This window comes from Protopterus annectens, chromosome 17.part0, assembly GCF_019279795.1.
Source record: "Protopterus annectens isolate FY-2018-M chromosome 17.part0, PAN1.0, whole genome shotgun sequence".
NCBI lineage: Eukaryota > Metazoa > Chordata > Ceratodontiformes > Protopteridae > Protopterus > Protopterus annectens.
This window is the reverse complement of record NC_056751.1, coordinates 390372736-390387735: the sequence shown is the minus strand read 5'-3', so window position 1 is coordinate 390387735 and position 15000 is coordinate 390372736.

Below are 15000 nucleotides of genomic sequence, written 5' to 3'. Positions count from 1 at the left end.
TGAAAAACACTAAGCAGAATTCAGAAGTAGGAGTCTTCAAATACCAAACGGAGTTCCACAGATAAAAAATGCTTTAATAATTCACCAGTGTAAAAACTGTATGGCATACATAAATAAAAAAAAATATTAAGCACTTTCATCCTAAACAAATATAACTTTGGACTTCATCAGAAAACAATTCAAAATGGAGGGAGAGTTTAAATAGGAGCATATTACAAAATGGAGGCTGAATTTAAAGTTGTAAAGACTGTAATTCAAGCTTACATAGAAGGTATAGCTGCTTTCACAAAAGAACAACATATAAAGCTATTCCATGGACTTCTAAGTAAAAAAAAATTTGTAGTACATTTAAATAGAAAAGACATAACATTTGAATTGAAAAGTGTATTAATAAATAAATATGAATTCAAATAAACATAACACGAATATAAAAATGTTTTACCCATGTTTTACCACTTTCTTGAATAAAAAATATTGTACATAATAGTATTGTAAATTCTGTGCCCAGAAAAAATTGAATAAAATACTGCTTCTCAGAATTGTACTCAGAGTTTGGCTGCTCTTAATTTTAAAACTGGATGCATTGAAATGTACTCACTGATAACAGGGACACAACTTGCATCCAGTCTGACTTGTCAATAAAACTCGTGGAACTCTAAAACAGTTTCCCAGATACTGCCTCGTGGGTTTGGAATGACTGTATCAAGAATTTCAAAGACAAATTTGTTGAACTGTGGACACATGAGAAAATGTTTAAAAAGCATTTTTCGAGTTTTTAGCAAGTATGTCATATAAATGTTTGTAAATTCTTCTTTTAAATACATGTTCAGTCTTTCCAACATAGATGGCAGGGCAAGCGATGCATTTGGCAAGATAAACAACTCTACTGGTGTTGCAGTTGCCACACCTTAACTGGACTTTGTCCTTCAGAGTTTTTCCACAAAATGGTACGATCTCCTTCTAGAATATAAGAAAAATAGGGGCAGCTTCCACATTTGGAGGTACCCTTGTTGTTACCATAAAGTGCATTGTGCAATTGGAATGTGGGATAACTACTCAGAAAACAATGTTTAAAAAATGAGGATGACAGAAATTATGGTAAAATATAAACAGATTATTTAATATTTGTTAACTGGGAAAGTCCAATTTGGAACAAAGCCAATTTTCAGTGGTGGTCCAAGGAGAAATGCTCCAGATGCATGTTTTTGCAATGTGGGAGGAAACCTATACAAATGCAGGGAGGACATGCAGACTCCATGCAGAAGGAACCCCAGCCAAGAATTGAACCCGAGAGCCTCTTGCTGTGAGGTAACAGCACTACCACTGCACCACTGTGCCATCCTTGAAGAGGTTTTGTAAAATCTGCGGACTTTAGTAAACTATATAGCAAAATTCTACTACACAAGGTCACAGTTTTTCTACAGAGAAACGGAGATGCAAGATGTATGTCCTCTTTCTTTATGTTATCATTGCCACTACTATGTCGGTCATGCAGTGTGTTTTTCTGTGCACTAACAGCTTTAAAAGTTTGTGATGGGGTAAATCAAGGTTGAAAATAGGGACATACCTCCAGAAAATAGGTAGATTTTTAGAAAATAGGGATGTGCCTACAAAATAGGGACAGATGAATGATTTGCTACTAATGCCGAGCTGGCATGCAATTAACCATGGGTCAAGGCTGAAAACTGTTAAAGATGCTGCATTCAGATATGTTATTTTAACATGTTTGTTATTAAGAAATGTGATGAGTACTTTGTCCTGAGTTGGGATGAATGGCTGCTGTTAACAGGATGGTGGAATTGAGTAATGCTAGGGGAAGGTTATCCATCAGTAGGGTATTGTAACAGTTGATGTTATTATAATGTGGAAGTAGTATTTACTCGTATGGGGTAGAATTGCAATTATGATGCGAGTGTTTTGCTACTAGGAGAATACAGCAATTGTTAACGGAGTTGTCTCCACAGGTGGATATATGAACATAGGCTACTTCTAGAGAAATCTTGAGTCCTTTCATGTAGTGCATGTTAGAACCTGATTTTAATTTGTTTAATTAAAAAGATGTCTGTAAGTAAGGCACATGCTATTACTACTCTGCATGCCTGAATCTTAATAAATCCTTTTGGAGGGAAATGCTCATTCACTGACTGAGGCAAGAGGCTGATGGTGTAGAATGCCTATTTAAAGCAATATGTTATATTAGAAAGAAGCTTGTAAGATGGGAATATGAAGACATTTCTTAGTGTATTTTTTTCAGAAGAGTTTTGATAGCCAGATAAACTTTTCCAGTCAAAACACTCAACAGGATACGTTAACTGGACAAAGGCCAATTATATTTAATTTCAATTTGGAACACAGACTGGGTAAGTATTTTTTGTCACTCACTAGTTCTCAGTATTAAGGAGAAAGTACATATAATTTCTTTACCTTTACGTTTATGCATCTGCAATGAAGCTTTATCAAACTATTTCATATGTCACTTACTGGTACAACTTCTTTGCCAACCTGAGACCTTGAGCTTGTATGAGTTTCCATAGTGACAACATGATCCGTTCCATTTTTATGAATATTGCTGCCTTAATAGCTGCATACTGAAGTCAAGTCAGTAGAAAACTACAAGGTTTGTTTTTACATTTTGTTTCAGTTTTCAATAATGTGTTTTTTCATGGTCAGATTGTATCCAAAATTTTAAGTTTCACAGTTCTGCTGTAGAATTTAGGAACAGGAATCAGGAAACGTAACAAAAAAGTAAATACTACATTCTATGTTTTTTTTAATTGCAGTAGGTCAATATACAAAAGACAGCTGGACTGATAGCAAGGCTCAACCATGTTTGCATATACCTAAATTTGAAAATCTGAAACTTGGAATGGAAAAGCAGAAAAAAAAACTTGTACAGAAAGTAGTAGAGGGAAGTGTTGCATGTGCAAATCAGTTTTAAGGACATGTGCAACTGTGTTTGTGTAAATAATCAAGAAATATGATTAAATATAAATTTGGATTGAAGAGATATTTTGAGGAGTATGTATTGTACGTAACTTTTAGAGTGAAAGATCAAGATCACCATCATCAATTTTCTTTTACTCATTTCTACATGAGGTCAGGGTGCCTTGCCAGCTGTCGCCATCTCTCTCTATTCATAGCCACTCTGCCACCCTCTTTAAAGTCATGCCTGTCTGTCAAAGGTCAATTGTCATACAATTCATTTGTCTTTTGGCTGAACATTCTCATCTCCTCTTGCCTTCTTCCTGTCTTTCCTAAGTTGTCTTTACGAAGTCACCTTCTGCTTTCCTGCACGTTACTCAACCACCATAATGTATTTTCCTTGTCCCTTTCTATGATTGTAGCTACTTTTGCATCTGCATCTACTAGTCATCTCATACACTTTGTCTCCGTTACCTCTAGCTTCCTCAGCTGCTCTGCTTCATTGCCCAGGTTTCCATACCATACAGAAGCACTGGTCACACCACTGTTTTATACATCCTACTTTTTGGCTTCTCTTTTGTTCTTCTGTGACACATTACCCCTGCTAATACATACACTTACAAGTTTATATACAGGGTTTTGGGATAGGGCAAATATAGGAGCAGGAGCAGTGAGGAAAGTAAAGCTTGGAAGTGGAAAAATGGCTATCGAATGGTGAAGAAAGGTAGAGGATGAATGGCGAAATATGGGTGTAGCGGGGTAATGTGCAAGGAAGGGAGTTATGTAGTTGGGTGATAATGAGAGAGGATGAAATGAAGAAATAGGCTGGAGTTAGGTACAAAAACAGGTCAAAAGAGATAAAATATGGATAGAATGAAAGAGTAAATCTAACAAGTGAAAGAAAGGGATTAGAGGCAATTAACAGCTATAGTAAGAAGAATCTGAATAGTGAGAGAATAAAATGGTTCTGAAGGAAAAATATGTACTTATGGATCGAATATGAAAGAGTATGGTATTCCAGGTACCAGGGCTATTTTGAACAAAGCATTTTCTGTAATGGTGAGAGAGAAGGGTATGTGGTCAAAGACTGTATACTTGATAATTGGGTTTGCAGAGGACAGGAGAAGGACAAGTTAATAATTTGTGAACCAAAAGAGGTCAGAATTTGTTGAAAATTGACTTGTAGTGGGTAGCTTAGAAAAGAGAAGAGACCTCATGTAATGTTGGTAGTGTGTGTTTAAAAGTGTACAGTGATGCTTTAAGATGATGGCAAAGGTAATATAATAGAAATTTTCAGTAGTTTTTGGTGAGGTCAATTAAGAGTAGGTGGCAGAGATACCAGAGTTGGATTAGGTGTTTCCAAAAAATACTTAAAATATTCTATTAGCCTTTCATCCATTCTATGGGAGTGTTAGTCAAAAGACAAAGAATGATTTTTTATTATTATTTATTTATCTTTTGTTGATCAGATTAGTTCCATTAAGCTAGTGGCCTCGTTTTAGGGGAGACCTAAAGTGGTATTTATACTAGCAGGGGAAATTTGGCCAAGGGCATCAGGGAACTTCCCCTACTCATCATTGTTACAAGTGGGACCCATTTTGGAGGAGCATTTCCTGTTTCTGTTCCAGGCAAAGAGGCAGCCCAGAGAAACAGGAAGGCAGAGGGAGAGAAAAGGAGATGATGGAGTGGTGAATAAAATGGGGGAGAAAGTAAATATCAAGACTGGAGAATGTCTGCGGAATTCTGAGAAAATGTTTCAAAGAAACATGTTGGATGAGCCAGCAAATGGTGGATGCATAATTACAACCCTCCATTCAGGAGGGTTGCAGGATGATTTACTTAAAGAAATAATAGTGCAGAGTGAGCCGGAAAATAAAGGAAATGTTTCCTGTGGGGACATTATGGAGAAAATACAAAAGGAGGATGCAGAGACAATCCTGAAGAATAGTGGTGAGATAGAAATAAAAACATCTGCAGAGAAAGTAAATTAAGGCAAAAATGGAGTAGCAGAAAAGAAGGCAGAAGAAAATGAAAAATTGAAGTACATGGTAAGGATTCAAAGTAAAGAAGACAAAGAAATGAACAGGTATGAAGTGTAGGAGAGTTTAATAGCTCCTTTGGATGTAAAAGCACATGTGGTAAGAGCGCGTATTCTTAGTAACAAAGAGCCATTTTGTGCTATTATATTTTAGACAGTTTTTTCCATGAAAAGTTTTCTTGGAAATGTTCTTGGAAAGTATAAAAAGAAAGACTGTAACCCATGGAATTTTTATGTGGTAAACGCAGTTAACAGGGAAACAAAATAGAAAATTCATGTACAATTTTGAACAGTGGTAGAAAGAGGGACTTTGAAAGGACATTTGAAAACTTTATGCAAAGAAGTACTGGACTTCACAAAACTTTATGACAAAAGGGGTTTCTGGACTGGTGGCTGGGATTCTAATATTGTGTTAAATATAGAAATAGAAAATTAGCGTTTATATCACGTTATCAAAAGATGAAAATAGCGAATGCTATTTCATTGAACCTAAAATATCTAAACCACATAATATCGAACATTCAGAACAGCAAATTTTTTCCTTGGGAAAAAAAATCGCTATTCCAAAACACATACACACAACACAAGCACACCTAAAAAACATCAATACACACACATACACTTATAATCCTACAACTAATCCTAGACTAAACTATACATACACTACTATCTATCCACTTACCTTAACCCAAACCCTAACCCTAATTTTCATCACTATCGCACACTCACCTAACCCGCTCCCTAACCCTAACTCACTTAACCCACCCCTAAACCTAATTCACCTAACCTGCGCCCTAACCCTAACTCACCTAACCTGTGCCCTAATCCTAACAACCACACAATCGCACACTTACCTGAACCCAACCCGTAAATCTCCACCACAGCACTGAAAATAGTGAAGCCACAAAATCGGCCAACCAAATTCTTTCCCTAGGAAAGAATTAGGTGTTTTGCAGCTTTGCTATTTTTTAGCATTCGATTAAAACGGGTCGATATTAGAACATTCAAAGTTTTAAAACTTCGATGTTCTGATATAGACCCGAAAATTATACATACACAAAGCATAATAAATGTGGAGGGGAATAGGAGTGTTGTAAAATACTGGGGACAACACAAAACATGTTTTTTGTGGAAAAGAAGGACATTTGATAAGTAACTGTGACAAAAGAAAATGTTATATTTGTGGGGAAATGGGACATGATGCAAAAAATGTGAATTGAAATGTAAATGTAACAAAATTTGGCATTTATGGGTAGATTGCAGAAATGAAAATAAGAGTAAGGAAAAAGAAAAAGAAAGAAGAAAATGAACAAAGAAGAAATTTTAGAAGCAGTTGAAATAGAAGAAAAATTAGATGAGAAAAAATAGTAAGGAGGACACAGAAGAAGGTTACACAAGGAAAAAACATGAATGTAGCAGTTATGCCACTTTAGCATGTGGCACTTGTAGTGTCTGCACTTACACTGACAGCAGTTCTACTTTCACACACCCTGACCAGGATAGAAGATATAAGTTCAAAGTCTTTGCCACTTGAGGCACCTCCCATGTTGTTTACTTGGTCCACTGTTTATTGTGTTCAAAATTTTACATAGGCAAGATGGATAGAATGCTTAGACAAAGAATAAAGGAACATCTGTATCATATTAACAAAGGGAATAAAACGGATGCCTTTGCAAAACATGTCATTGTCAGTGGTACTGAGCATACTTTTAAGTTTTTGGTTATAGGGAGGGTGCACGAGACATTAAGAGGAGGTGAGATCAGAAATAGTACTGAGCACTTTGAGTCTAAGTGGATCATTAGACTGAGAGGTGATAGTGGGCATGGACTCGGTGATGTGGTCCCTATAAAACCTAAAGTGAAATCTAGGAACCTAAGACATTGAATGTTTATTTGTTACATATGCATTTTTATGAATGTATTATGATTTCTGTACTTAGGTGTTATGTATATGCTTTTATTAGACTGTTTGTTTAAATAATTTGAGTGCCTTGATGTCACATGATTAATCAAGGGTGGCAGTATATGGTATTTAAACTGAGTTTTTTAGTTTGATAGACATTACCTGAAGAAGCTGCTTACTCTGTGAAAGCACTTGTGGTGTTGACAGTAAATGTTTTTTATTGAAACTAGCTGTTTTAGAGTCCCTCTGTCTTGCTGGATTAATTTTAAGGTTCTGAAATAAGTGATGAAGGAAACATAAATTGGGAGGTAGTAAAAGAAAAAAAAAAGAATTTTGTTTCGTAAAAGTGTATTTAAAGGGATAAGTACAAAAGAAAAAAAAAGAAAGGAAATAGATGAAAAAGAATATATACAGCTAATAATTGAGGGTTGGTGTAATGGTTAAGGTGTTTGACTCATAGACACAGGCTACAGTGTTTGATTTTCCCCTTTAGCAGGGAGATTTGCTAGGCTTAAAATGACCTATTAAGAACGCTAGCCTAGTAATTCACTATGAACTTATGAAGCCATGAATCTAAGAGAAAATGAAAATTTTAGAGTGCTTTCTATAATTTTGAATAATATTAAGAATACAGTAAGCAGAATAGAGATTTTGGAATGGTGTGATACATGTGATGTAGATGTAATTACTTTAGAACATATAATATTTTTAACAAATGTTCGGAGGAAAATAATCTGGAATTTGGGAAATGAGAGGTGCTCTGGAATAGCTGTATTCTGTAGAAATAAGGTGCAACTTTAGCAAACATGAGAAGGGTAACCATTGTAGGTTTAAAATGGAAAGAACAAGTATAGAGAATTATAACATTATATGCTTGTACTAACTGTATACTAATTGTAAAGAGAGAGAAAGGTTATTTCATCAGATGTGAAACTATGTAGTGATAAATGGGAATATTGTAACAGGAGACTAATTGTGATTTAAGAGGCAAGTGTATAAAGAAAGGAAACGATAAAAGAAAAATGTTAGAAGTTTATAAGCTGTGGTAAGTTAAACATTTGGGACAAAAATTAATGGACTTACAAAACAGGTATGCATGATACTGAAACAGCGTATTTTATAGTATCAGAAAGTTTAATTATTGCAGAAGGGGAGGTACTTGAAACAGGATTTTCTGATCATCTTGCAATGTGGTTAGAGGTAAAAGAACCAAGGAATATCTAGAAGTAGGCAAAGGAATAAAAATGATAAGTGAGAACGCAAGGAAAGAAGAATGAAAGAGCTAAATAATACAGTTATGGAAAGCTCATATTACTATGAGAATATTGTATAAAAATTGGCCTGAATGGTGGATGATATTTATGAAACTATCTAAAATGCTTTTTACAGTGGCAATATAATGTGAGAAAAGTAGAGAAAGTAAAATATAAAAGAACTTATAATAATGCTTTGGAAGATTTAGAACATAATGATATAATGTATGTTGGCAAAGAAAAAGAATTATATGAGAGAAATCAAGAAAAAGTATAAGAACTGTTATGTAAGTAAAGATATTTTTTATAAGGAAAAAGAGAAATATCAAGTTACTTAAGCAGATTAGTATAACGGGAGAAATAGAAAGAACTTAGGAAAAGATTATGGGTTGTGTAGTGCAATATGTACAAGAAATGTTTAAAGAAAATAAGAAGGTAGTGAATATGGAAAGTAAAAAAGTTAACAGAAAAAGAGAATAAAGAGTTGGAAAAGGAGATTTCTTTAAATGAGCTAAATAAAGTTTTAGGACAAGTAAGTATAGATTCAGCTGCAGGACCAGATGGAACAGATTATGAAATGCATAATAATTTAAGGGATTGGCAAAAAATATTTTTAAAGATTTTGATCCAATGGCTGAATTAAAGTTTGATGTATAATTGGAATACTTAAATTTATATGGAATAAGGAAGATAGAAGACAATTAAACAACTGGAGACTGATAGTATTGAATAATAATAATGAGTATTGGATCTTTATAAAAATAATACAAAAGAGATTTGAAACTAAAATAGAAAATATTATAGAAAATAGTATATATAGTGTAAAGGGGCCACTAGAATCCCTACTCAGCTACAGCCTTCAAAAAGGTTTTGTCCCTATTGATAGGGGATTGCAGTAGTCATCCCTCTCTGCAAAGTAGGACCATCAACAGACCCAGGGAACTACAGACCTGTAAATTTGACTAGACTGATATACAAGGCCATGGAAAGAATTATTGTGGACCTGAAAACCAAAGACATAGGAAATCTTCAAACACTGGGTCCATCCCAGTTCGGTTTTGTCAAGGGCAAGTCATGCCTACTAAACTTGGTGGAGATTTTTGAGAAGGTCACTAGAGCCATGGATGAGGGCAAAATAGTGAATAGTGCCTACTTCAACCTGTCAGAGGCATTTGACAGAATACCTCACTCAGGTATTATAGACAAATGCAAATTTAGGAAAAAATCCCTATGCCACCTGATCGATTACCATATGGCTCATGGATAGAATGCATTAAGTTAAACTGGAGGAATTCAACTCCACCAAGAGGCCTGTTGCTAGTGGTGTATCAAAAGAGCTCAGTATGAGGACCTGTTTGGAACATGCTTCTTTGAAGTCAAGGCAAGTGTAGAGGGCCTTTGGATGACCAAATTTGCAAGACTGCAAGCTGGGTGCAATCAATGAATCCCTCAAAAATATAGATATCATTCAGAGGGTCTGACACAGATAAATGACTAATTCAGAGCAATGGATAAAAGCTCAGTGCAAAAATGTATAATTATACCCTTTGTAAATACAACTACACTTGCAAATTACATAATTGATAATGGTCCCCTAAGAGCAGACCCAGTAGTAAGGGATTTGGGAAGTTAGATTGACAGCAACCAGACCTTTGATCAGCATGTGTCCATGGTGGTGAGGAAATCCTTGTATGTTGCACAACTTTTAAGTTAGGGCATGGCATCCAGCTCTAAGGAGATGATAGTCCTACTATACTCCGGTATCATTAGACCAATGATCAATTACAATGCACCCTTTGGCATGGACCTAACCAAGCCTTTGCAACAGCTGGAGTGGCCACAGAGGTTCCTTAGTAAAAGAATAAAGGTAAAAAAAAAACATGTCCTATGTGGACTGCCTCAAAGCCCTGTCTCTGTACTTGGTCTCTTAAAGACTACTGAGGAGAGATCTAAGTCTAAACTACAAGACATTTTCTGATCCAGCCCTGATGGATCTGCTGGACATTCACAAAACAAACAATACTAGAATTACCAGATCTAAGGATTTAAACCGGGTCTATATTATATATTCGAACACTTAAATGTTCGAATCGCTAAAGAACGAACTTTAGTGATTGAACATTTAAATGTTTGAATATATTAAAAAAAAATATTGAAAAAAAACCACAAAGTAAAGGGTTTAAGCAGGGGGGCAAGCCCCCTGCACCCCACACCCCCGCTACTTAAATATACTAACTCCGAGATCGCACTTCAGTATGCTACAGTGCAGAAATGGAAAATTTCACACTTCCTACACTGTAGCGCGATCTTGGAGTTGGTATATTTAAGCAGTGGTGGTTGTGGGGGTGCAGGGGAGCTTGTCTCCCTGCTTACACCATTTAGTTTTTATTTTTTATGTTTTTTTTTTTTAATTTTTTAATATAGTCAAACATTTAAATGTTCGATCACTGAAGTTTGTTCTTTAGCAATTTGAACATTTAAGCATTCAAATACATAATATAGACCCTTTAAACCTTGTCTGTGACCTAAACAAAATATGTTGGAGGGACAGGTATGTGTCTCAGAAATTACCCCTTCTCTGGAACAGACTTCCCATTCATGTGAAGCAGAGCTCTTCCCTAAACCTTGGACCTATAGATGGGAAATCTCAAATTCACCCCCTGGCTTGTCACTTGTGTCCCTTATGGGCAGGAACAGCTTGTAGATGCCTTAAGGCACAGGCATATACCAAAGCCATTCCAGTCCTTAGGCATTGGTAACTGTGAACATTGGGTCATAAAAGACTAGGCTTAAAAAGGATCTAGGGCTGTTAGCCCAGTAACCTCTTATGATCTTATGATCCTATGGAATGTATCTCTTAAGTCCCAATGGTCTAGTTCATCGATCCACCTCCCAATCCCCTTTATGTTGTATGTGCTGTTATAGCATTTTAAAGATTAATCCATGGTGGTCTAGTGCACCCCCCACCCCTGATCCATGTAGCGATGATGTTGCCATTATATCACTTTAAACAGTCATTCCTGGTGTCTGGTAGTCCTCCCCAATCTCTATATTACCATTGGTGTCATTATGGCTCTTTAATGGACCATCTCTGTTGTCAAGTGGTTCCTTGGTGCCATCATAGCACTTAAAGTAAGCCCTGTTGTCTAGTGGTCCCCCACCATATTCATATTCAGTGCTTAAACTTGGCCTTTTGGTTTTGTTCAATCCTATGACATGGTATGGATGGCCATGCCGATCTACAATGCAGAGCACTATTTTCAATCTTTCAACTGTGTAGATGCCTTACTGCAGAAAGTTTAGGGGGGAGAGAGAGAGAGTGTGTACATGGCTAATTAGCATATGCCTCTTTCCCTGAGTGCCTCATTAGCATTCAGCATGGTCGGGGTGTCATCTCTTTATTTTGCTGCTTGTTTCTGTGTTAGAGGACTGTGTAGTACCATGTAAGGGTGGTTGTTGAATCAAATAAGAGTACTAATACATGTACACCTCCATGCACATGTCATGGCACCTTAATAAATGCAGCCTAAATATTTTTTAGTAAAATTAAAATAGCAGTATGATATAAATCAGTGATCTGATTTTACTTTTGTAATGTTGGATGTACAATCATTATTTACCTCATACCCATTTAAGATGGTGTTGAGGTTGTCAGAAGTTGATTGAAAAGAGACACTAGTATATTACCTGCCACTATAAATCCCCTATGTATATTATTAAAATTTGTTCTAGTAAGTAATGTTCTCTGTTTTGATGAAGATCTGTGTGGCCAGAGGACTTCAGTCGCTAATATGTATGGAAACCCTGTAATATATAACTGGGAACTGCAGTGCATTTTTAGTAATTATCGCTATAGACAAAACATTTTATTTTATACCCAGTTTGTGGATAATCTTTTCATCATCATCATCATCATCATCATCATCATCATAATCATATTGAACTCAAAAGAATTTCAGCTACATTAATTTGTGGAATTTATAATGATGTAAAATATATCATTTTTGAAATTTGACTTATATTTTAATAGGTATCTGATACATTTTTGTTTATATACATAGGACTATATAAGGATTATTATTATAGGACTATAGAAGGATTATTATGTACATATGTTTAAAAAAATCACTTATGAAAAATACTTATCTATATCACAGAAGTATTCACCCTTAACATATTTATAGAATTGTCCTAAAAAAATAAAAAACAGAACAACCCAAACACGGGCAGAAAACTCCTATTTAATGACACAACAGGATATAAACAATAAATCCCATAAACTAAGCAATTTCACATTAGTAAATAGCTTCTTCAGAGTTAAATGGAATACAAACAACTTGATTTAAATATATTATTATTTACTTAATTTGAATTGTATATATAGTTCTCAATACTTATATGGTCATACAATTTGCCTATTTGTTATGAGAGATATTTATGTGTAAAATTTATAGGGTCTATTTCTCTTTTTTGGTTTTATGTGTTTTTACTTAATTGAACATGATGTCATTTTATATGATCAGTTTAACATCAAGCTATTTAAGTCAAGTTGTTTGTATCCCATTTAACTCTGAAGAAGCCATTTACTAATGGTGAAAGCGCTTCGTTTATGGAATTTATTGTTTATATCCTGTTGTGTCATTAAATAGGAGTTTTCTGCCAGTGTTTGGGTTGTTCTGTTTTTTTTATTTGTTTTTATAATCTTGTCTGCAGTTCAGACAAGAAAATTACCACAAGAAGGTTCTGTAGTGAAATCTTGAAATTACAAAGCTTGAAAGTTACAAGATCAAACCCAAATGCTAGAATCTTGTAAACTCAAAAAGAAACAACACTTTTTTTTGTTTTTGTTTTTTGCATTTGGGCTCGTTTAGAGATTTTGTTATTTCGAGATTCTAAAGGTGAACCCACCAGATATTGTGATCATAAAATATTTGCTCAACTTAACATATAAATCAAAAGGTCCCTGTCAAGTAATAACTTTTCTGTGTCAATCAATGGAAAGTTTCTACAAGACATGTTTAGACATATTACAAACTCATAAAAAAATCACAAGATGTTCAGACAACCACAACACACTCTGGACCAAAATTCTGATTACTGAGAAATCAGCTAACCAAAAAAAAAATTTCAGCCATGCATAATACATGATGTATTGCTTGTTTGTTAATAAAATGCTATTTGGTTAATAAGTTGCTAACTGTCATTCATACTCAATAATGCATAAACTAATTACTGAACTAATCAATATTTTCTTACAGGCAACTACACTCGTATTCACTTCATCTTCTGTCAGCCTTGCCAGTATCCTGTTAATAACTAAGCCTTATGCATCTAATTACATTCCTGTCTGTAATCCAACAAATAGATATATCAGTCAGTTTTAATATTGCAGAAATTTAATAAAGCCTACACAGACTTATTTTTCATGTAGGCAAAGTTGCACACTGCTTATATGAAAGTAAGCAGGTTTGTGATCCAGAAAACAGAGCTGAGGGGTGTGCACGAGCGCTCCAAAACGGAAGTGTCCATGGCATGCAAGTCATCTCATAAGCAGGTAAAATGCATGTAAATGAGTGTGGTACAGCAATCCAGCAAGCAGATAATCAGTCCTGCAGACCCTGTGTTGGTGCCTGAAATGTACATCCTCTGTACAGAATGTTAAACAGAGAACAGGGGCTGTAAAAGTGTAGTAAGAAGAAAAGAAATAGCATAGCAGACACAGATATGTGCAAACCTATCCACTGTGTGACCAAAACCTAATGTAAAATTATTTTAAATATTTTTTTTTAATAATCAGATTATGTCTGCATGGCGCATCACAATGTGCAAACATGCTATTAAAAAAAAAAATAAAGAAGTATGAAAATGAAAATTAGCAGTATGTGACAGTAATGCATTATAGGACCCTGTGTGGAGTATGTACAATGGTAGACTGTTGTGGTTGCTAAGGAGTCAGGGCCTAGAACTGTATAGTTCCCAAGTTGTGTGCACGGATCTCTATGCAAATGAGTCGGGGTTACTGAATAGCACAAATGGGTATCCGGGTCCGCAGATCCCATCTGTGTAGGCTGAGAACTATGTTGGTGTTCACAGAAGAGGTAGCTGACATCAAAAGGGAATGTATCCACATCCTTTTATGCTCATTGGAGCACAGCAACTCTTGTTTGCATGGCGAGCCTTTGTGCTTAGCAAAGGGGTGAGTACACTGGCTTTGTTTACCTTTGTGGCGTGGGTTTCAGCAGGTTTGAGCATGTTTGCACAGCACACCACATTGCTCAGCAGGGGGGCATGTACAAGGACTGCTGAGAATTGTTTACCTTCACTGTGCATGTTTGTGTGATGAGCCACAGTGCTAAGCAAGGAAGGCTGTTAAAAAAAAAAGTAGGCTGAGAAAGGCAATGTGATCTTAATTACTAATGACTCCTGTTCCACTTGAACTATGGCCATTAACAGTCCTTAATGATGTACTTGGTACGTGGAATGCATCATAGGTAGCCAATCACAAAGGCTGCACCTACAGCAGAGCATTATAAAGGTTTCAGAAATGGTACAATCTGATTTCATCCCCATACTGTACACCACTAGTATACAGACTTGGGACTTTTCACTGAAGAAATACTAGGGGCTACTGCAGGTCTGCTACATATGCATGTGTTAGATGCTGAGGTCACTGCTGCTGCTGCTGAACATAGGCCTAGACTGAGAAGGAGAAGAGTGTTCAGACCCAGGGTAACCTTCCAGGGGCTACATGACCTGGAGATTGTAGAGTGCTACAGAGTGGACAGGGACATACTACAGGACTCACTGAGCTCAGCTGACCTCAACTCAGACCCAGAGCCAACAGATGGGAACCCATCCCAGTGGAAACAAAGGTATGTGTAACT